We start from the raw sequence: 24,880 nt of genomic DNA, 5'->3' as shown, positions 1-24,880 counted from the left end.
AGTTGTATTTCCTTGTTTATCTACTGAAACCTTATTGAATCATGAATGCTGGCCATAAATAAAGCTTCCTTTGACCCTGTTCAAACCCCCTATTTCTGAGGAAGTTTCTAGAGATCCTGGCAGTGGTTGCTTTGGATTGAAATTACAATTCATAACTTCACATCAATTGTTCCTATGCTTTGGCACTGAGAGTGAGGAAGACGATTAAGGAAGACATGATGATAGAAAGCAATAAAGACCAAAAACGAAGAAAACTAGCTTTCCTAGGGCCCCTTCAGACATCAAAACAGTGCTTAATTACATGTTATGACTTTGGTTCCCTGACAGGTATTATCAACTCCATTTTATGAAAGAAGGGATTGAGCTTAGAGAAGTTAAATGACTTGCCTAAGTGGTAAAGTTGAGACTAGAAAGCCTGGGTTTTCCCTCCATTCTATTAAACTCTGGGCTGACATCACCTCCATTTCCTCTGCAAAGGTTCATGTGATATCTGGAGGGCAGTACCAGCAACTTCAGGTCATGCCCCCTCCTTCTAACCACACATACCTACAACTTGGGAACAAGGAAGGAGACCTGCTACAGTTTCCTTTCTCATCAAACCCCCATTGCAAGGGGACATTTCACATGCCCTTGTACTTAGGAGGGGTCAGGAAGCAAGAAAAAAGGCAATAGCCCCAAGATTAAATGGATGTTTTTTATTTTGTTCGCAATCAGACTCCTCACCTGGAAGAAGGTTTATTGATCTACTTTGTCATAAATTATCAAGCAGGTTTGCTTTGAGATAATGTGTAGGTGAAGAATAACAGCCTTGTGCCCTGGTAACAGCTATTAATGCCTATGTCAGGCATGTAAAGAGGTCTATAGGAAATGCTATGTGTAACATAGGAGGGCATGGCAGATTGAGTTATGTTCCCCAGAAAAAACATGTTCTTAAACTTAAGTCATGTTCCTATGGGTGAGAACCCATTGTAAATAGAATCTCTTGTAGATGTTATTTTAGTTGAGGGTGGCCACCTGGATCAGGATGGATCTTAACCGTATTATTGCAGGCCTTATAGAAAGGAAGCCACAGAGCTGAGCCAGAAACTGGAAATTGACAGGATCCAGAATAGAAAGAAGACATTACTTTGTAATGGGAAAGCCAAGGAACCCAAGGATTGGCAGCCAGCCAAAAAGCTAGGAAGCAAACTTTCTAGCCTCTGAAACCATGAACCAATCGATTCCTGTAATTTAAGTCAACCTACTGTGTGGTATTTCTCACAGTAGCCTGGAAACTAAGACAGAGAGGTTAAATACGTGATATAAATTATTACTAATAATGTAATTATAATAAAAATGGTGTGCTTACTATATGTCAGGCACAGTACTTTGTAGATATTAGTGCTTTTAATCTTGTCGACAACCCTAAGAGGAAGGTACTATTATTATCATCATTTTAAAATTGAGGGTAAAACACAGATGCTGATTGTTTGGAATGAAAGGTTAGCAGTAGTAAAAATTTGTATACCATCTCATATATGATAAAGTAATTGTCCCCATGTGATCTTATTTAATCGTCATAAGAGAGAAAGATACCATGTAGGAACTGCCCCTACACCTTGGCAATTGGCCATTTGAATCTCACAAGATGATCACTCCCACTTTGGTACATCTTCCAGTCCTAGAAAGCTCTTCCTTCTAACTGAAACCTTTCTCCCTTTAACTTCTACCCAGTACTCCTTCATCTACCCTTGAGAGCTATACAACCTCAGTTGAATCCCTTTTTCGCTTGATGCTAATATATATTTAAAGATTGTGACCCCGTCTTCCCCCAGCCTCCTTTTCTCAAGTCCTAATGTTCCCCATCCCTTCAGCTGTCCCTCATATGACATGGTTATTGGGCTACTCTACATCCTGGCCACAATGATCTGGACACATTCCAGTCAGTCATGTCCCTGTTCATTTGAGATAAACTAGTATAAGATTAACAGTCTGAACAGGCAACATGGGCCAAGAGAAGGAAGAGGGCCTGTGCTATTTACTAGCTTTGTGGCTTTGTGGGAAAAAAGGTGAGATCTCTCTGAGCCCAAGTTTTCTAGACTTGGACTAATAATAAGTTTGTTGTACATACAAAGTGAGATAACAAACTGTATAAAACAGGGGTTTTTAGCAAGGGATCCATGAGCTTGAATTGAATTCAAAAAAACATTATTCTGCAATATGAGTTCATCAATGGTAACAAATGTACCACACTAATGAAGGATGTTTTTAATGTGGGAAAGTGTGGGAGGGAGAGGGAGTGGGGCATATGGGAATCACTTATATTTTTTATGTAACACTTAGGTAATCTAAATCTTCTTTAAAAATAAAACAAAATTATAAAAACAAACAAATATTATTCTTGCAGAGACATGTTGGTACTGGTGTGATATATTTGTTAAATAATACATAGTATAGTATGGACTTAGTTAGGAGTCAATGGTTTTCACCTGACTGGCATATGGGTCTGTTGAACAAAAAGGGTTAAGAACCCCTGGCGTAAAGCCTCTGATACACTGTGTTCATGCACACATTCATTTATTTATTCTACAATGATAGAATAAAGACCATTCTGCAAATGGTCCAATAAGCTAATACCATACCTCATGGGAGCTACAGGATTGAGAAAATAGAATCCATGATTTCATGGAACATAAATTCAGATGTTTACAGTAGAATAATTTTAGTATACAAGTGTCCCAGATAAGTAAATTATTCTGTTACTGTAATTTTTGGTTTCATATGATCAATATATTTGCAGTTTCCCCTTTATATCTAGATGGTCAACTTTATGTTTCTCCCCATTTCATAAGGTTGGGCCTCTGAATGGATTACCTAGAATGAATCTCAGAAAAAAAACTATATGATTCTGGACATGGTACTTCACCAATATAAGTTACCTTACTTTCTTCTATTAAGGTTGTAGTGAAAATTAATAAGAAAATTTGTACAAAGTGCTTTGATCAGTGGCTGATCCAGAGCAAATACACAATACCTTAAGTATTAGCCATTTTTGTTATTACCCTTATTGTTACTGTTAATATTGTTACTATATTGGCCATTATTTCAGCCTGTTCATTCATTCCTTTACAAACCCAATTACCAAACCTCTGTAGAGCATCTTTGGGAAATCCTGCTCTTATTGTGGTTAGATGATTGCTTTGTTACTAACCTCAATATATACTCACAATCTAATGGGAGAGATGTGTAGTATTATATGAACAATAATAACAATATGTGTAGAAAGTTAAAGGAAACATGGAAAGGGATACTAACAGGATCAGCATAGTCTATCTATAGGATGTGATGCCTTATCAGTGTTTTCAGGGATAAATGCGAGTTAGCCCAATAAAACTTTGTGGCAGGAATTTTAGTTAGAGGGGATAGCATTAACACAGAAGTGGGAGCAGGAACCAGCAGTTTCTGAGTTGAGAAAGAGAAAGATTAGCTATAGTACTGATGCTTGGTATAGAATTATTAGCTATGATCGTCAGCACATGGGCGATAGTTAAAAACTCACTGTGGGTGACAGTGTTCTGGTATAGGTCATGGAATGAGAAGAAGAGTGGGGAGCAGCAACATTTAATGAGAAAGCAGAGAACAAAGGTCCAATTTAGCAGAGAGAATTGAAAGAGAGGTTAAGAACTAGAAGATAAAATTCAATGCCACAGCCATGCGCAGTGCTGCTGTGTGCAAGGAGTGCCGGCCAATGCAGGGACGCCCCCACGTAAGGGTGCCCCCCTCACAAGGAGTGGCCCCTGCACAAGGAGAGCCACCCCATGTGAAACTGCAGCCCACCTAGGAGTGGTGCCACACACATGGAGAGCTGATGCAGGAAGATGATGCTACAAAAAGAGACACAGATCCCCAGTGCCACCTGAGGGGACTACAAGCAGACACAGAAGAACACACAGTGAATGAACACAGAGAGCAGACAACGGGGGCGGGGGGGGGGGGGGTGGGCAGGGGAGAGAAATAAATAAATAAATCTTTTTTAAAAATTCAGTGCCACAAAGGCCTTGGAAGTGCAGCATTTCAAAGAGCAGTGAGTTTTCAGCCATCAAATGGAGCCACGACATCCACCAAGATGAGGTCCACCAATGTCTACAGAAGTTGGAAACATGGAGGTCATGGGAGAACTTTTTGAGGGCAGGGTCTGGAGATGGTGGAGGCATATGTCCCTTTATAGTGAGTCAAAACTAAATGGGACATTTCAAGATAAACTTGATGGATTTAAAGTATGTGTTAACTCTTGCTCCCTTTTAAATGGGCAGAATAAAGGGATGAAAATAAGCACAAATCCACAAAAAGAAAAGATGACAGCAGCCAACTTTTGGGAACTGGAAAGCAGATTATCAAACAATTATTGATTTAACCCACATAAGCAAATTGAACATGGAGGAAGTATATACACAGGTAATTATACTTCAGAACCCCAGAGAAGCTCTGGAATTTGGCGTCTGAAAATCACAGAAAGTAGAAGTGTAGGAGCATTAGTTGAAAGAACATAGAGTAAGCCCTTTCCTCCCCAGCCCCTCCTCCAGCCATCCAACAATAGGCAATGCTCCTCCCCAGCAGTACTCGGGACTCAAAGACAGCCAGGTCAGATCACAATGAGAATAATTAACCGAAAAAGAGTATGAAAGGATGCTCTACTTACTAAAAACTCAGGCCCCTGCTTGCTTCTCCTACTCAGCGATGAACATACCATCAGCCAGGCTGCGCCATCCAACAAGAGACTATAGGATTCACCTCTCAAAAATGGATTGCTGAAGAGTAGCTAGGTACAGAATCTAACAGCTGACCGGTGAGATGGAGCTGTCCCTCAGTGGAAAAAACCGCCAAATCACATACTATTCGCATGCTTTAATATTAAAACAGAATCTAAAAAGTTCTACAGACACATGCCAGAAACATTTATACCTTCATTCAACCACAGAACATATATTCTATTGTAGAATTATTGGAATGTTTATTTCTTTGAAATTTTAGCAAAGATGTCTATGTGTACCATCACAGTATTTGCTGACAAAGGAATGCATTTTCGTTTGTTACCATATTGCTGTCTGCCTTTTAAGTCTGCCTCCTCTGTTGTACCAGATTTTTTAAAAAGTATATTGACGGTGATATGTGACTTTATCTTTTGCTGTTATGAAAACCTCAACATTGGCTTCTAAATAATCGTTGTTTACTATAATTTCATGAAAGAATTAGCTTGCGTAATACCTGCGTTTAAACATTCCTGAAAAAAATCTCCACATTTGTTCCCACGTTCTCTATGCTTTCTTATCAAATGTCTTGCTCATTGAGATGGCTCTGTAAATTATTAGGTAGTATCTCAAGGCCTAGATCCACTTGAAGGGAGACTCATAGCTAATGGTAATGGATGTAAATCCATATTTCATGTAGACTTTTTGATCATTTCAGTGCTTTGGGCTGACTCCCTAGCATCCGTGCCTTTCCCTCATAACACGGCCAATAAAAGACTACTGCAGTTGCATTCCCCGCTAAGGAGTAGTGCCCTCTCTGCTTTTTTCTTGTTGCTGCTTGGAGCCTGCTTTATTAGTTTTGCTATTTAGTTATAGGAAGCCTTTTAAGCTACTCATGCATTTTGTGAGTGCTGGCTCCATTAAAACTAGATACCATAGTCTCTAAATCCCCAGAGCAGAGCCCGGGTAACTGCAGTGAGCTGGAAGCAGATCGGCTGGAAGACAGGCATGGCGAGATGGAAAGGAGAGCAGCAATCCCTCCCCAACTGAACGTTTCCCTTATGCAAAATTTAATTATACATGGATTTACAGCTGGATATTTTTTGGCTACCGTAAAAAAGTTGATTTCAGAAAGCACATAGTTTTATGCCTATCAGAGATAATTAGGAAAAGAGGGAGCAAGTATGGTAAATAAAGATAAAACAATGACAAACCGTAAAAGGAATGTGGAGAAAGTTTTGAGAAAGACACCGAGGATGAGAAAAAATAGAATCTAATTTTAGAATTGAACTCTGCAGGTACCCAAGACGAGGGAGTGGAGTGCATTTAAGAGGTGCTCTTCGGGGCAGGTGCCATGGAGGCAAAAGGAGGCGAGGTTATTGGGGTTTTAAGCCCCAAATTCTAAGAGTTATTCTTGGAGTTATTAACTATGACGGGACAGGATTGGAGGACAAGCTTCAGGGATAAATAAGCAAGCAGGCTAGTAAGCCCTAAAACATCCTACCAAGAGGAGGACCTATTTGTAACAAAGTAGAAGCTATTTCCTGAAAAGTTCCTGTTAATGACAAGCGACAAGGGATGCTAAAAGTCCATGAATATTGCAGGACTTACTATTGCACATTTAAAGTCTGTAGAATGTTATTAACATTATCTTATTTATAATGTTATCTGTATTATTGTGTAATAGTAAATGAAATATTTATTTATAAGGACTTTTACATATTTCTTAGCAACCTTAGTTCTTCATTGCACTTTCCTTAGATTCCTGGAAATATTAGTTTACCTTATCTCTTGCCAAATCACCTACTTTGTGGGATTTTTGGATCCAACTCCTGAATTTTGAAAGAAAAGCTTTGTATCAGAAGTGTCACTAAGCACTTTATCCATGCTCTTTAATTTAATCCTAAAATCCATTTAGGTCTGTGACAAATTCTGGTCACTTTAGCAAGTAGGCACTCTGCAAATGTGTACTAAATTCTTAGGTGTTATTTTCTCCATTTTTTTCAAAAAAGAAATCAAAGGTCCGGAGAATTTGGAGAGCTACTGATTGAATTAGAAGGTAGCCTGTACTAGTTTCCCATTACTACTATAACAAATCACCACAAATTTAATGGCTTAAAACAATGCAAATTTATTACCTTATGTTCTGGAAATCAGGAGTCCAAAATGAGTCTTACTGGGCTGAAATCAAGGTGTCATGAGGGATGCATCCATTCTGGAGGCTCTAGGGGAGAATCTGTTTACTTGTCTTTTCCAGGTTCTAGAAGTGGCCCACATTCCTTGGCTCATGACCCTTCATTTCATCTTTTTTTCTTCTTTTTTAGAAGATAGTTTCTCTTTTCTTTTTTTTAAAGATTTTATTTTCTTATTTTTTTTTTTTTTTCTCTCCTCTTCCCCACCTCCCTCCAGTTGTCTGCTCTCTGTGTGTCTTGCTGTGTGTTCTTCTGTGACTGCTTTTATCCTTATCAATGGCACCAGGAATCTGTGTTTCTTTTTGTTGCGTCATCTTGCTGTGTCATCTCTCCGTGTGTGCGGCACCATTCTTGGGCAGCCTGTACTTTTTTTCACTCTGGGCGGCTCTCCTTACGGGGCGCACTCCTTGAACATGGGGCTCCCCCGTGCAGGGACACCCCTGCACACATCAGCACTGTGCTTGGGCCGTCTCCACACGGGTCAAGGAGACTCGGGGTTTGAACAGCAGACCTCCCATGTGGTAGGTGGACACCCTATCCACTGGGCCAAGTCTGCTTCCCTTTACTTCACCTCCAAAACTAGAGTCATTCCAACCTCTGCTCTGTTGTCACAACTCCTTCTTTGATTCTGATTCCCTTGTCTCCCATTTATAAGGACCCTTGGGAATGCATTGAGTCTACCAGGATAATCCAGAATAATGTCCCCATGTCAAAATCAGCTGATTATCAAACTTAATTTTCCCTTCTCAAGTAACAGAACATATTCACAGGTTTAAAGCATTAGGAAGTGGGAATGTTTGGGGCCAATTATTCTATCTATCACATAAGTTCAGATTTGTCTAATTCTAGTACATAAGAAGCTTCTATTTTACATTCATTTATTCACTTAATATTTTTTATTCATTACTCACTATTTGCAAGACTGTATACTGAGCCCTGAAGACATAACATTGACCAAGACAGTCATCATCTCTGCAGCTCAGACATCTCCTAGGCTAGCCAATTTCTCTGCCTCACCGCTCTACCTCTCCCCACAACTCTAGCAACATATTAGACAATTAAAATTAATTGACTGAGTACATGGACACATCATGTTGGATGGAAAGGGAGATGGAAGTAGGGAGGGAAAGAAATATAATTCAAGGTCTTTGATCGCAAGGATTGTTCACTCTAGATGGGAAGTTATTAATGCATTTATTAATTCACCAAATAGCTATTGAGCATGGTGATGGTCAGTTTTATATGTCAACTTGTCTAGGCTACAGTCCCCAGTTATTCAATCAAACACTAATCTAGGTTTTGCTGTGCAGGTATTTTGTAGATGTGATTGAAGTCCACAATCAATTGGCTTTAAAGCTATCCTAGATAATCTGAGTGGGCCTGATTCAATCAGCTGAAAGCCTGTAAGAGCAATACTGAGGCTTCCCTAAGGAAGAAGAAATTCCACCCACCTCAGTTCCTGCCTGAATATTCCAGCCTGCACTTCCCAATGGCATGCCCTGTGGGTTTTGGACTTGCCGAGCCAACCCCCATAATTGTGTAAGTCATTTTTTTTGGTGCAACAAATCTATCTATATATCTGTATATCTATATCCATGTCTAAATCTACATCTACATCTACATCTATCTATATAATCTTCTACTGGTTCTCTTTCCCTGGATGAATTCTGACTGATACAGGCACAGTGATACCTCTTTTTTTTTTTTCTTCAGTAATTTTAGGTACTAGTTTTTTTTTTTAATTTAATTTTTATTTTATTTGTGTGTGTGTATGTGTATATATATATTCTTTTTTTTATTTATTGAACTTATTTTTTAACAGATACTTTGATTACATAAATGTTACAGAGAATACATAGGGAATTCCATATGCCCCGCTCCCCACACCTCCCACATTTTCCCACATTAGCAACATCTTTCATCAGTGTGGTATATTCATTGCAATTGATAAACACATTTTGGAGCATTGCCACTAGGCGTGGATTATAGCTTACATTGTAGTTTACGCTCTCTTCCATTCGATGCTGTAGGTTATGGCCGGATATAGAATGGCCTATATTTGTCATTGTAATGTCATTCGGGATGATTCCCAAGTCCCAAAAATGCCCCCCTATTACACCTGCTTTTCCCTCTCTCTAACCCCAGAACATCCATGGGTCACTGCCTCCACAAAAATGACATTACTTTCACTGCTAGAATAAGTCTATAGTAGAACACTAGTAAGTTTATTTTAGACCACAGTTCACTTCCCAATCCTGAGAATTCTGGGATGGTGATGCCCACTCCACCATTAATTGAGGGGGGCTTTCATCCCATGCATCTGATGGATGGGACTTTCTTGCTTGCAGTTGTAGGCACTTTCAGTTCCTTGGTATGTTGTTTGTCCATTATCTCCTCTAGTTGTCCTGGAAGAGTCCATTCAACTGTAGAGTAGGTGTTGCAACTCCATCGAGATTCAGGGCTCAGCTGACACATGAACAGCTCAAAGATTTAAGTCTCTTGGATGTATACCTACCAACTCTAGTAATAATTATAGGTTCATATAGAAGGACAGAAGAGTCATTCATAGGGAAACCACAGCTGAGTCCAACTCAGTCACACTGGGGAGCATAAATACCAGATTAGGGCCCACTGGCAAGGGGCCAAATTCCTGATTTAAGTGATACCTCTGTTTTTAATCTGTAACCATAAAGTTTTTTCCTTGCCAACCCTTATTCTATACTTGTATGTCATGTCCCACAGAAATAAACTGGCTGTCAACAAGCTTCTTCTTTCTTTCTCCTTAGCCCTTTCTAGTGTCTTATGGTAGATTTCCTGCATTTATACTCTCAGCTCTCAAATTCATTCTTTAGCTGTATTTATTCTCTAATCAGCCTAACAACTAAATGCTTTATTTTAATAATTGTATTTTTTTAAAGACCATAGTTATTATCTTTTTTTTAAAGATGTATTTATTTATTTATCCCCCCCCCACTTGCAGCTTGTTCCATTCTTTACTGTCTCTTCTCTGTGTCCATTTGCTGCACGTTTTTTCTGTATCTGCTTATCACCCTTTGCTGGGTCATCTTGCTGTGCCAGCTCTCTGCAGCACACAGGCCGTCAGCTTTCCATGGGCACGGGTCATCTTGCCTTCACAAGGAGGCCCTGGGACGTGAACCCAGGGCCTCTCATATGGTAGACGGGAGCCCAACTGTTTGAGCCACAGCCACTTCCCTAATAATTGTATTTTTAGGGACAATGATGTCAACTGTTTCTTCACCACTCTTCTTGTTCCTTTTTCATGCTCCCAATAAATTTCATACCTTTTGGGGCACATTTACTATGATTATTCTTATATTTAAGTATGATAACTTTAAATTTGTGGTCTTTGCTTTTTCATTTTTGTGTCCCAGAAGCCAGTGCTTAATATATAGTAGGTGGTCAAAAACTGTCATCTGTTTTAGGTTTAAAATGTATTTTCCCAGCTAGGCCATGAACTCCTTAGAAACAAAGATGGTCTCATTCATCCTTGTACCCCATTGCAGAGAGCTTGTTGATAGATTGAGGGGGTGTTCAGGTGACAATGCTGATGTAAAGATACTGGAGCTAAAGCTAGCTAAATCCTTAGAGCCTTTAGTATACAATGTCCCTGGGATTGGCTTCAGGTATATACCTACATTTAGGTGGCAAAAGACCCTAGCTGTGGGGACAAAGAAAGAGGAAAAGATGTGACATCATAGAGGTGGAATGAAGACAACTTTACACGCAAACGATCCCTTCACAGGGTAAAATGCATTCACTGGCAAACATCTGAAGTCTCCCCTTAGCAGCCAAGAGGGGGGCATCAACTTTGAAACTTCTTAAATGGGGAATAGAGAGATTTGATAGAATTTCCATGGGGAGGAAGTGTAACCGGCAGGTTGAAACCTCCCAGCTTGGTACCCTCCAATCCACAATAAATCCCAAGAACTAAACCATTTCCAGGTAAATATAGGCACATTGCCATGTGGGACTCAGAGCCTGCTCCTGACTCCAGGCAGGAGTGTTTGCTCATTCCTAGCCCTGGGAATTGAGAACTCCCAGGAATTAAGGATGGGCTTGACAATCAATATCTGGGTGGAGAGCAAAGCAGCTTTAGCAAGCCAGCTGTTTAGAATACACAACACTAAGCATCCAGATGTTTGGAGTCATCTGGCATTTGGCATGAAGCTTTCTTCTCCCTACCCAGCTATCTGAGAAAGATCAATTTGTCCAGGGGATAGCTATTTCTACCTTAGGAGATCTGCATTTGGCAGCTGGCCTGCAGACAGGTGCCAGGTGGTATAAGGGTGCTCAGCTTTCATCTTTGTCAGAGAAGTTCTAAGTCACTGACATTTCTTAGCTAAGCACAGGCCCCTTTCTCAACTTATATCCATGATGCCTCCATGGGGAAAGCCTCCCAATCTGACTTCACATCCTTGGAACTGTCCTTAGACTTTAGAATTTCCTGGATTCCAGAAGATTTTCTAGTTCCAGCTTCTGGCCTGCTATGATGATTTTTCTCTTTTTTCATCTTTTCTAACACAAACATTTGCACTTGGTTTTGTACTGTCACATCTCATTTATTAATATCTTCTATACACTTCCATGTCACTTCTTGTGACATTAACTTAGACTTTCCATTTAGATTTTTCTTTTAATATGGGTTTCTGTCATTTTGTCTGGGAAGAGGACAAAGGCTATGATTCAAGCGTTTTGGTGCATCATGGTAATGTGATATTATAAATCTTTGGCGGTAAAGCTTGCCAAATTATAAATCCAAAGGAATTTCCAACATTTCCAAAGCCTCGTATGTAGGACATTTAATTTTATACTTTGGACTTATTTAATCTTATTTTAAAAATCAATAAAAACATTGTGATTGTAGAGACCTTGTCTTAGCACTATATCCCTAGTATAGATGGTCAATAAATATTTGTTGAATTAATTAGTTAATCAGTTGATAGGAAACCTATTAGTTTATTTATTCCCTCTTAAAAGTAACCATAAATTACTATTATGATTAATTTTCTTTACTATTGTAAATTATTACACCTGTCTAGGCTAGAAAGATATAAAAGTTCTTACCTGGGGTTATGAATGGCATCTTTTAATTTGCCATTATTTCCTATAAAAATATTTCTTTGTTTCATTTGGATTTGCATTACATACATTTTCAATTATATGTTGAACTCATATGTTAATTTTATCACTTAAAAGTGGTCTTATCTATGCATTTATTTATTCCTTCAAGGAGCTTTAAAGATACACGAAGTCCTCCTTTCAACTTTGAATCCTCTGCCATAGTAGCTCTTAAAATTCTTCTGGACATTGACTTTCTAAATGCAAATTCCTGATTCCCATGTCTGAGTGTCTGATTCAATAGGTTTAAGGCAGGGCCAAGGACTCTCTATTTTAACAAACTAAATTATTCTAAGAGTGTCCCAGTAGAAATTTCATCATATGATGTGGCATCTAGCTTCTTCTGTAGTTGTAGTAGGAGCTCAGTACTTCTGGTTTGCACATTGTTATTTTCATCATCTCTTAAAAGATGATTTTCAAGAAAGGTAAAATCATGATTTTCCCAGAGATGTAAAAATGAACATATGTTAAAGATCTTTTTGAATGAGGAAACTGGTAAGGTATTACAACCGGTTCAAGGGAGAATACACAAAAAAGATGTATTTATAGACTAGGAATATAGAAAATGAAGGTAAAACTGGGCACTTTCCGAATCAGGGGAGGGAAGTCAATTAAACCTCCACTGAATAGATTGTACATGACTACAGACTAGACTTATTTGCATTGATATCAATGTACGGAATTGCAAAATGGCTCAAAGACAATGAAAGACTAGAATCAAATAATCTGGGAGGGTGTGCAGTTTTCCATTTCAAGCACAATATTTTCCCTCATGCTAGAGAGAAATCTAAGAAGAAAAAACAGCTTGAATAAATACATTGAGATCAGAGAGATCAGACTGTCGAAGGAAAGTCAATCTGTCTCACACAGATGGAACTAGGGGTAGAGGCCAGTGATGCAGTAAAAGATGAGGTGGAGAGGAGGGGAGGAAACTAAGGGTATGAGGTTAACACTAGAGAGTGATCATGGGAGGGGAGTGTGATGTGTGTTCCTGGACCAATTAGGAATTGGGTAGTTTTGTGGCATTGCCAGGTCTTACCAAGAGAAAACCAGCTTGTACCTCTTAGGCATTGAGAGAGCCCTATACCCTCAGCAATGCCACTCCAAAATTCTCCTTATGATGAGAGTCACAACTTTCCCTTTCTGAACGTTTGTGATTTGAGTTATTATTTTTTTGAAACCCCACCCAGAGGACACAGATGGTAGCAAGCGACTGGCTTTTGAGGGACATGACTTAGCACCCTTTGCCTTTTCAGTGAACTTCTGTTTGCTTTTAAGGGCCTGCATATATCTGAATCTTAATATGGCCAGTTCAATAAAGTAAACTTGTGTCCCCTCTGTGGGCACAAGATGTTGCAGAAATAAAGCTGACGGAAATAGTCACATGCGACGGTTAATGCACCATCAGCCCCTTCAATCTCCTGAATGTCATTAGCTTGGAGGGGCAGCTGCTGTGTAAGGTGGGACTGAACATCCCTTTTGATGGGTGCCTTCTTTTCCATGACCCAAGCAAGAGCCTAAGATAGTTTCTATAATGTCAGAAAGCATAACCTTAGAAAAACATGTTTGAATGACCAAACAGCGACTTTGGATTCAGTTTCCTAACCTACTTTTAGTTTGGAGTCTTCATCAGAAATTGTGAGAATATTTAGCAAATATAGACTTAAAATATCAAGAAAAGAGTGGTTAGAAAATTAGGAGAAAGAAAAATATATTATATGAGGAAACAGCTTATCATTGTCTAGAGGAAATCTGACCACTTAATTTCCCTGTTTCAAACTCTTAGTGGATATTCATATCATTTAGGGTAAAATCCAAACTCTGACATGGCTCACAGAGTTCTGCATGCAGTGGCATTTATATGCCTTCTATGCTCCAACTAATCCCTCTCCTTGCAGTTGTGGGTCCTCTCCAGTACACACTCTCACTGTCCCTTCCCACCACACACTCTGACCTTAGCACACATTGTTCCCTCTGCTTAAAACACCTGCCCTTCCCCCTTCTTGACCTGGTGGACACCTATTTATCTTCAGCTTCAGAAAGCATTCCCTGCTGCTCCAATCTGGCTTAGATGCCACTCTGTGTGCTCTTGTCAGCCTCAGGCTTGCTGGTATCTCCATTCTCTCGGGGATTGTTCTGTCAGTGCGTTGTAGCTTATAGAGGACCCTCGCCTGTGTGATGCTTCTCCACATTCTTGACAGGAGAACATGCCATTCCTCTGATGTCTCACTCTTCCCACTACCTTTCCCTGACCTGTCCTTTTGCCTCATGGAGATTAACCCAGGATAAAAATGAGGAATACAGAGATCCTTATGCACAAAAGTTCTATACTATATCATATAAATGTTGCCACCACAAACAGGAACAACCCCTCCACCAGAGGGACACCATCCTATCTATACCTGGTGGCAGCTTTGGATCATACTGGTGAACAATGTTCAATGTTAACTGAGCCCCTGGCCCTGGGAAACAACCGTGATTAAGAAATGGCCCCGCCCTTTTGTGTTCCAAGAAATGGTATATTACAAAGAACTACTCTTCCCTACAAGACTTAGATATGACTCACAGATGCCCACTTTTGTTTACCCATGACAAGGCAAGACAGAGTCAGTCCTAATTCCCATTCTTTATCTCATAAATGATTAGCTGAACTGTTTGTCTTTACTGGTCAAACACAACAAAATGCCCACTAACCTGACTTGATCAAATTTAGTTGAGTTTCTTTCCTTCCTCAGACCTCTGAACTTTGATCCATTCTCAGCTGAGCCAGAATATAAATATCCTTAATAGCCTCTCCTTAAAAGAGGCCAACCCCAGGGTGAAACATTCTCTGATCCACTGTTTAAACACAACACTTCTACCAGTTCCTCTCATTCCTCGGTTCTTTCTAGACTTACTCATTCTTCCCTATGAAAGAAAAACCCTTTTCTAGTTGATGTTTGAGGCACTTTCAGATCTTACAGTAAGAGTGTTCTTCCTATTGCAATAGTACTTTTCCCCATTCTTAAAATAATCCTTTTGAATAAAGTCTCTCCTTACATAAGACCAGATATTTATTTTTATTTTTTTATTTTTTGCCAATTGTTAACTGAGAACAATGATCCTGGGTCATGTATTCCAAAGCTCTGGAGGTTACATGATGCATATGGCTATGAGGGAGCAGACCATAGCACATTTGCAAGGTCCCTATGTAAACTCTCTTTAATCCAAAATTGTGCTTGCCTGCTAATTAATGTTTCTACTAGAGATTAGCATGAGGACTATCCTTTCCAGTGTCAAATGAAAGAAGATAGTTGTGACTGGAAGTTGCGTCATGACTACCATTTCTGCCCCAGAGGAGAATGTAAAGGAATAACTAGACAGTCACCAGACCAGGCTATGTCCCTGATCCTTGGCTATGGGCAGAGGTGGACTCACTATGAAGCTAATGAAGCTTAAGACTCAGGACCTCTGATTTCATAGTCATAATTTTATATTCTTTTTCTTAAAGAGTCCCCCACTCCCAACCTTATAAGCTTCAGTCCCCACAAAACTTGAGTCTGCCCCAGGCTGTAGGTTGTGGGCAACTCACTGTCGCCCCATCCCAGTGAACTCTGCCAGCTAGTGGCCAGGACTTCTCAGATAATCAAAATAAGTCCTACGTCAACATTGAAAATATAGGGAACACTGTATAGTGTCATCTTTAATATGGAATAAAGGGACAGAAGAAAACCTGATGGAGGTACTAAATCTTCCATTAACAGTATTTGAAAGCATCAAAGTAAAACCCTACTCCAGGAAGGACTCCTCTATTTCATGTAGCTCCAAAATTGATTCCCACCTAGGTCTATTAAGTTAAGCTAGGGCCCTGGAATAATTATAGCCATAAATAAGTCAAGAATAATCAAATTGAGAAAAGAACTGTTACTATGGCTCATATAGATCCAAAATCTGAGGAAGTATAGCTAAAGCTCAGAACAAAATCAGAGCAGATGGAACACGACTGGATTCAGACGTGGAAATAAAACATCAACACTATTCTTAGTAAATAAGGTAGTTACAGAGTCCATGTCCTTTACAAAGCATGCTGCCACACAGTAGCCCATTCTGGAATCTACCCCTAGGCTGCACTCATCCTGCCCTTCCCTGAATTCCTCTGGTGCCTGTCATTGGAGGAATTACACGAGCAAGCCTAGTAGTAATAGTTAACATTTATTGATACCGATAATGTTCCAGACACAAAGATTGATGTTTTTCATGTATTAACTCATTTAATCTGCTGAGGCTGGGAAAGGGTGCAATAAATATACTTCTGTCTTTTCAACCAGCTTAGGACTGAATGAGAAATAAAACCCAGGAAACAGGTCTAAGGAGCCTTATTGTTTCTTGTTTCTTTGTTTTAATATCAGTTTTATTATCCATAAGACAGATTTGAGGAAATGGCTTTAGCCCTCTAGCCACAATGGGCTTTCTAAATGCTTTACCCCGGCACTCACCAGACTCGGTAGTTAAATGACTGGCCCAGCTGGTTAATTGGTATTTTCCCTTCAGGGACTGATGCTGGACTGGCCCTGTGCCGTGTCACTGAGAAGAAGAGATGGCCAGCGTCTTTGAAGAGAGACAAAGCAGTGGGAGGGAGGGGAGAGGTGAGGAGAAAGAGAGAGCAGGGCTGAGTTGCTTGATTTCTTCTTCCATATTCACTCAATCGGAGAATTCACCCCTCACTGGAGTAAAAGAGTGAAGGGTCAGAGAGAAGCAAGGAGTAAACCCTAGCAAAATCCCTCCATATGGAAATGAGGAAGCCATGAGAATGGGACCTCTCCCCCCGAAAATAATCCTCTAACAAAATCATGGGCTAAAAAATATTAATTTCTCTCATTTGGATGTGGATAAACTAAGGCTAAAGTGAATTTTAGCCCCTATCCAGGAATGGGAGTGAGTTTGAGTGGCAGAGGTGCTCAGACAAGCCTGACTCAGAGAGCATGCTCCTGCCTCTCACTACAGGCAAACAGAAACTTGTGCATGGTTTAAAAACTGCTGCCCCTCTTATTAACCGATTTCACTCTGTTGAGCAGCCCTGAAGAGGAACATTGTGTTGGAGAAGAGCCTAGACATTGGGATCATCCACCAGGGCCAGAATCCTAGATCCACACTCACCGTGTGCCAAAGCAAACTGCTTGTTCTCAATTTCTTTATGTGAAAATTGGAAAAGGTATTGCTAATTTCATTGAGTTGTTGTGACAATCAAATGAGATGATGAGCATTATACCCTTAGCACATAATAGTAACTGAGTACACTGAGGCTGGAAAAGATTGCATGAAGTGCTCACAGAACTTACATCTAATCTTTGAGCTTAGAAGTTGTATTCTAAGTCCTTTTTAAAAATATATTCAGTCAAATAAAAGCTAGGATGCGTATACACATAGGGAACTGGGCTTAAGTTTAGAAGACATTAGATGATTGGATAATAATGATCCCTGTTTTTGAGGAAATTCAACTATCAGGAATCAAACCAAAAGCCCATTGGGTCCTGGGGGCTCTTTTTGCCAAGGCACAACAGGCAGGGATGTTAGAGAGTCCAAGACTTTGGTGTCCATTTGGTCCAAGCCTTGTGTTTGAAGATTAGGTCCAAAGGATCTACTTGAGTATGTGACAGAACCTAAAACTCAGTTGCACCTAGTATTTTCCCAGGGCACTATGATGCTTCTTCCTCCTTTAGCTGCTCATATGTGCCAGAGTACTTTGCTCATCCAAGGGTGTGTATGGTATTCCTTCCACCAAATAGTCCCTTCCTTCAAGCCGTAAGTCTAGAATATTCACCTCTGCTTTCTCTGATTCAGCCCAAGGTACTTCAACTCCGTCTGCCTCTCATCATCCTTTCCCTGAATGCTTCTCTGCCTTGGGATAAAATGGATCACATCAGGTTAGACTAGTGTGCTCAAATACATTATTTCCTAAAATTAAACTGTAAAGCTGAAATCTCCTCTGCTTCTACCAGAGTCCCCTGCCCCTCCCTGCAATCAGAGACATCCTTACCAGTTCTAATGCATTCTAATGTGATAATAATAATCAGATGATAATCATATGCTAATTCTGCTTCAAAATCAGACCAGATGTCTTCACTGTATTAAATGCTTCTTGATATTCTGTTTAGCACTGTGTTCCCATCATCATTGAAAACGTCCGTTTCAAAACTGTCCCCGTGGACCACTCTGTCACAGTTAAGCAATATCCAGAGAAAATAAATTAATCAGAAGACCAGCAGTTATGGGCTTCTCTGGATAGTTCCCATTGATACTTCATTAGGAATGGAGAAAAAAGCTGTTCAAGAAAGTGTAAGAAAAAAAAAAATTTTTTTAAATAATGTAATATTAAAAAAAAAAGGAAATTGTAAGATGCTATCTCTTTGGTGGAAGAAACTTAATGATTTATTATTTAATCTCTTGGCAATGTACAAAATCAACCCAAATATTTTTAGTTCCACAGTATCCACTATTAGGGATTAAAAAATTGATACAAAGAGGCAGGTATGTGACTTGTATTACAGGTTAGTTTTCTAGCAGAAAATGCCATAGGCCTTAAGGTGAAATAGTCTTAAAAGTTCTCTGACCTTGGACAAATTTCAATTTCATCACCCTTAAAACAGGTTTATTAATAGTTTATTCCCTCTGAGTTCTTGCAGAATGGGATGGTGTAGGTATATCAAGAACCCTGTAGAGATTAGGTCCTGAAATAAATTTAGTTTTTCTTCTAATTATTTGTGAGTTGCAGATGCTTCCACTAGTTTATTATATTAATTATTATCTACCAGTTTTCCTTTGATCAGGTTATGGAGTGGACTCAGGAAACAGGGGAGGGTTTCTTTGAAGTACAAGTACTCATTTCAAGTCTGGAATGACTTTCCTTAAGTTTGTAGCTTACTTTATGCTACGCATCATATCTGAACATTTTACAAACATTAGGTGCCTTTACTATATCCATTATTTAAAATGAGGAAACTGAGGCACTGCAAGTTAGTAACACATTCAAAGTCACCAAGTTAGTAAAAAGTATAGCCTGCATTCAAACCAACTTTGCTGCTTTACATGAAATTTTACTACAAGAAAAATTAAAGTTAAATGTTTTCTCTCCCCAGTAAACTGTTTTATTCTACTTCTTTATATGTGTTATGACATGTCATCTTTAGTTATCTACTGTATGTTGGCATATCCAACTATTTTTCCATTTACCTATCAGTATCACTTTGATTTTCCTCAATATCTCTTTCTATCTTTTTAACAATCTTCATTCCAGAAATGTAAAGTTCGCTCTATTTCTAGAGACTGTATTGGTGGTTTAACCTTGCAGGCTCTCACTACTGAGAGGCTGGTAGGTGGGCAAACCACCTATAAGCTAGGTGTCCATAGCAAGTTGCTGCAACTTGCTGCACTTCAGTCTCCTCATCTTGAAAGTGAGGATAATACTACCAGCTATCCCATTAGAATTTTTTTAAAGATTACTGAATTAATGCATTCAGGACCGTGCTGGGCATAAGGATGTTCTCAATAAGAGAGTATCCTTATTGTTATCTCTATCTACCTTGTTCTCACTCTCATTCCTTTTACTGCCTTATTTTTATAAAGACATTCAGCTTACTTAGTGTTTTTACATTCATTGGCTCATTTCATTTTTGTTTTCAGGTGATACTGGATATTGAGCCAGGGACCTCAAATATGGGAAGCAGGCACTCAACCACCGAGCTACATCCCCCTCCTTAGCGTTTCATTTTTAAAATAACAATGTGAGGTGAATATACGAGTTCTTCAGACGAGGAAATGGAGTATCAGAGTAGCAAAATGAATTGTCATGCTGAGTAGAATTCCTTAAAGAATCAGAACCAAAATAAAACCTAGCTTCTTGATTGTGTCCAGTGTGCTTTTTCCAGTAACTCAGATGCTTTCTGTTGAACAATCCATCAGTCCGCCTCTCCTTCCATCTTTTGATCCATCCATTTTTAAAGTTTGCCAGAGCTTCCTACTTGGGCATGTTGTGCATAAGGTAAATACTCCAGGGCAAAGTAGGAAGACACATTATACCCTCTAGGATGCTCATGCCAGTGCAATACTTTCTAAAGTATTTGAAAGTGAAATGCACAATCTTAATCTTGCACAAGCAAATTCACAAAGGATAACAAAATCATGGTATCATAGAGCTTGGGTGCCCACAAAAACATCACCGTCAGGCCAGACTGTTTTTTTTCTGACCCTTAAGATGTCCAGGTGCCGTTTGAGGTAGGACTGTCTCTCTGTCGTTTACCACTCACCCAAGGGGCTGTAGATACGGTAAAAGTCAACACCTTTATCTTCTCCTGGTTTTGTAAAAAAAAATTGCTATAAACATGTAACATATTGTTTTCGTGTATGCAAATCTAGGTCTGGGCAATTATAGCTTATAGACAGACTTAGAAATGATTAATGGCAGACTAATGAGTTATGTAAATATGCAGTCCATGAATAGAATCTTAATAAAAAATGAACTGTTAAGTAGAAGATATTGTATTTTGCCAAAAATGCCATTCCTTTAAGGGCATTGCCTCCTGTTATCAGCTCAACAACATCAATCATGCAGACAGTATTGTCAAAATTATCACTGGAGTGACTCAAAATTCTGGTAAGTGAACCCAGACCCTTTTCAGAGCTTGCTTTAAACTCTATTGGTTCTTTGTCTCATTCTGGATCTTGAGAGCCTTTCTTCGAAGAGCAATTTCCTCTCATGGTTCAGGGCCTAAAATCACTCTGTTACCCAGATAAATTCTCCAATACTTAAGCTCTTCTCATTCTAGAAGGACATTCACCTTGCCCATGTGGGACATGACTTTAACTTCTAGCCCTATATCTTCAAAGGGAAGAGAGTTGATCTGGTTATCTATATGTCATGAACCTTGGCTAGAAGTCAGAAGCCAGGATTCTCTAGAAGCCTTAGGCCCACAACCTATGGCTTTAGAGGAAGATTATATGTCCTGACATCAGAAATCTTGGATACCGATCCCAGCATTGTCATATTTTGACTCTATAAACTTAGGAAATCATTTATATATATTTGAACTTTTTTTCTGTCCTTTGCATATATTTTAAGAATTTAGTTCAATGAGTTTTAGACAAATTATACCTATCTATATCTATATCTATATCTATATTTATATCATCTATCTATCTGTCTAACTCTGTCTTTCGGTCTATCTGTTTATCTATCCACCCATGTAATCAGCATAGAACATTTCTATCACCCCAGAATGTTCTCTCCTGGCCATTTCTAGTCAATCTCCCTGTATCTGTCATCATAAAGCCATAGATTAATTTCATCTGTTGTACAACTTCATATATTAATAAATGGAGTCATACAGTATGCACTCTGTGTCTTTTTTGTACAACACAATGTCTGTGAAGATTGAACCATGCTTCTGCATGACCAGTCTTTTTGTCCTTTTTATTACTGAGCAGTATCCCTTTGCATAAATGTTCATATCTGAACCTCTCTTAATTAATAAAATAAGTAGAATAACCTAAACTTGAGACCTGGACCCACTGATAACTAGTTCTTTGATCTTAGCTCTTCTGATCATTTCTTTATCTCTGTAACATGGAGAATTTTTTGGTCCTCCCTCCCTGCTTAATAGTTTAGTACAAGGATGTGTCACTAAGCTAGCCCCGCCACTGCATAAATATATGCAGTATATGCAATGTATAGAAATCAACCTATCATGCAATATATATTCATTTGTGCTGGTTTCATGGCTCAATGTGTCTGTGAGGTTAATCCATTTCAGTCTGGCAAGTGACCTCCCAGGTTCCACCATTCTTCAAACAGCAGCCTTGAATAATCTTTCTAAAATGTCAGTCAGAACATGCCACTCCCTTCCTTAAAACCCTACAAGAGCTCCCCATTTCACATAGAATAAAATATACATTCTTTACCAGGGCCTACTGACCCCTCCCCCCTCTCTATTCTTGTTTCTTGCCCCTCCCGCTTTCCTCACTTAATGATTGGGTCCTCAATGTACCAAATGATCCTGCTTTTGTCTCTGCCAGACTACGTTCATTTCTCTCATTTAGGTCTCAGCTTAAAAGTCACCTTCCCAGAGGAGCCTTCTCTGATAGCTCTAACTAGGTAGAGAGTCATAATGGCACAGAACAAGTGTTTAATGACTATTTGAAATAAGAGGAGCAAGTGTGTTTTGTATAATATAATAAAGCATAAAACACATGGGGGTCTGTTCATTTTTTACAACAAAAATATGTAATAAACTATATCCTCATAAATTATACCATGTCTTTATGGTCACTATGAAAAAAGATAGTCCTGAACCTTACATTGGAAAGTTTCATTTAAAATGAAGAATAGGAGAGAGGAAACTGGAAATTATCTAAGGATCCAAAAATGAAAACTAAAAGGTACATTATCCAAGTATTCTGAGGATGGCCGACTGGCCCGTTGGAGGCTTCCAAGGAAGGGAAGTAATGGGACATCTTGGGGTCTATAAGAAGATAGGATTTAGTTTCAGGAGGATGATAAGCGGGCAAAGACTTCATTAAATTACTGTTGCTGATTTTTCTTTCTTCTTCTTGTAATTCAGAATATCAGTGCATTAATTACAAGTGAAAAAGATTTTGTAAGATAGCTTCTAAATAAACTCTGGTCTTTCTCTCCAGATTAACAATATTCTAGTGTCCCTCTGTTAAAATGCTGGCTGATACCATGACATACTCAACACTTTCAGCCAGCAGAAAATTATTCTCTACTTTCCTTTACCCCGACAAGTCTCACCAAAGGGGAGTTCTGGTCTTTTTTCCCTAAACATATGTTACTGCTCCACATATAACTTTATACATTGATAAGATATGAGTGGTAAAAAGGAGTTTTTTCTATGAAAAACTAAGCTGAACATTTTGGAAAGATTTGATAAGAAGGGATTTCTTTTTCCTTTTTTTTCCTGTTGAAATAGGTATAGCTAATTCAACTGTAGAAGGTTTGGTGAGGTCTGTCAAAATATAGATATAATCTACACTCAGATGGCTTTAGGATACCTTCAATTTCTTCCCCTAATTTTAAAAAAACTAAAAGAGAAATTAAAATTTGGCTTTCAGACAAGTTATTTCAATGCAAAAGAAAAAAAAAAGCACTGGATCTACAACAAAAGATTAGCAAACAACAACTCTTCTGATTAATGAACAAACTGCAGGTTCTGACTCACATGAGAAAAAAGGACTCCTGAGCTTGAGTCCAACACTGAAAGTAGTCCCTTCCTACTTTTGAAGCCTAATTAGTCATTAGAATGCAGGAATCGGGGCTCACTAATTTAATTTAATAATTGACCACCACTGAATCCAGTGTTCATTTCTCAGTCGTCCACATATTTCGCCATAGGCTTTTTAATCAACGAATCTTTCATTCTTCTTTGAAATTCTCTCTTCCCTTTGTCTCTAGAAGCTATTCTCTTGGTTCTCTTCCTATTTTGATGTTTTGCCCATTCATTTCATTCATTCATTCATTCATTTCCCCTCTGAGATGGCTCCCTCATCTGTCTGATCATTATTTACACTCATTGTTCATTGTGTCTGTTCATCTTCTTTTTTTTAAAGCAGCACTGAGAACCAAACCCAGGACTTTTCATGTGGGAGGCAGGGGCCCAGCTGCTTGAGTCACATCTGCTCCTGTTTTGTCCTTTTAAATCTCGTTTTTTCCTCATTCCGCCTCATCTCCTCCACCTCTCACAATGTCAGTGTCCCTGCGCTCAACTTTCTCACCTCGTTGCTCCTCTATCTGGACTGGTTCCCTGGTGATCTCATCCAGTTCCATATCATTAAATATTACCTATACACTGACAATTCCCACATTTATGTCTCCAGAGTAAATTTTCACCTGAATTCCAGATTTCCTTATCCAACCACCTACTCACTATCTCTACTTTGGTGTTTAATAGGTATCTCAAACTTAACATGTCAAAAATCTCACTTTTCATCTTTCTCCACTCCAAACCACTTTTTGCAGAGTCTTGTTTATCTTGGTAAATATTAACTCCATACTTTCAGCTATTTAGTCCCAAAACCTTGGAGTAGTCTTTTATTTCTCTCATTCACAGCCCATATGTAAGTTATCAACAATCCTGTTGGCTCTACCTTCAAAACGTTTATGAAATCCCACCTCATTTCACCATTTTCACCTTACTCAGTTCTATGTTTGTGCAAAGTCTTCTAACTGGGCTCCCTTCTTCTACCCTGAGTTCCTTACAGTCTATTATCAACATAGTAGCTACAGTGCTAGGGTTGTTATTCAATGGGTACAAAACAAGTAATAACTATTCTTCATTGTTGATTTCAAGGTACATGGCTATAAATGTTTAGTCTCTCCCATAGTTCTTAGTCTCAAATTGCTCCCTTGCATCCACAAATGTATTCATGTCTCCAAAAATGTTCCTTGAACAAGCATCATTCCTGAAGCAGCTGGCTTCACCCTGAACTTCTTTTAACAAACAAACTTATTGTAATACTAATCTGCTCTCCTGTTCGAATCTCTTTATCTGACTCCTCATCTCTTGGATGAGGTGCCTTTCACAAAGTCTCCAACTGATGTTGTAATAAACAAATATGGCCCAATGCTCTCTGCATCTGAAAGAGTAGACTATACCATTTTATTTTTACTTCTCCTACACTGATGTCCCTGATGTTATGCTTTCCAGATTCTTTATTCTCTGACAACTTCTCCAAACCTTAAATGTTAGTGTTTGTGAGGATTTTGATCCCAATCTTGGCTCTTCTCCTTATGCTTATCCTGTGTCAATTAAGCTGGTGGTCTTTAAATGGCAG

The sequence above is a fragment of the Dasypus novemcinctus genome, chromosome 14 (assembly GCF_030445035.2).
Source record: "Dasypus novemcinctus isolate mDasNov1 chromosome 14, mDasNov1.1.hap2, whole genome shotgun sequence".
NCBI classification, from domain to species: Eukaryota; Metazoa; Chordata; class Mammalia; order Cingulata; family Dasypodidae; genus Dasypus; species Dasypus novemcinctus.
Note: the sequence above shows the minus strand (reverse complement) of the source record.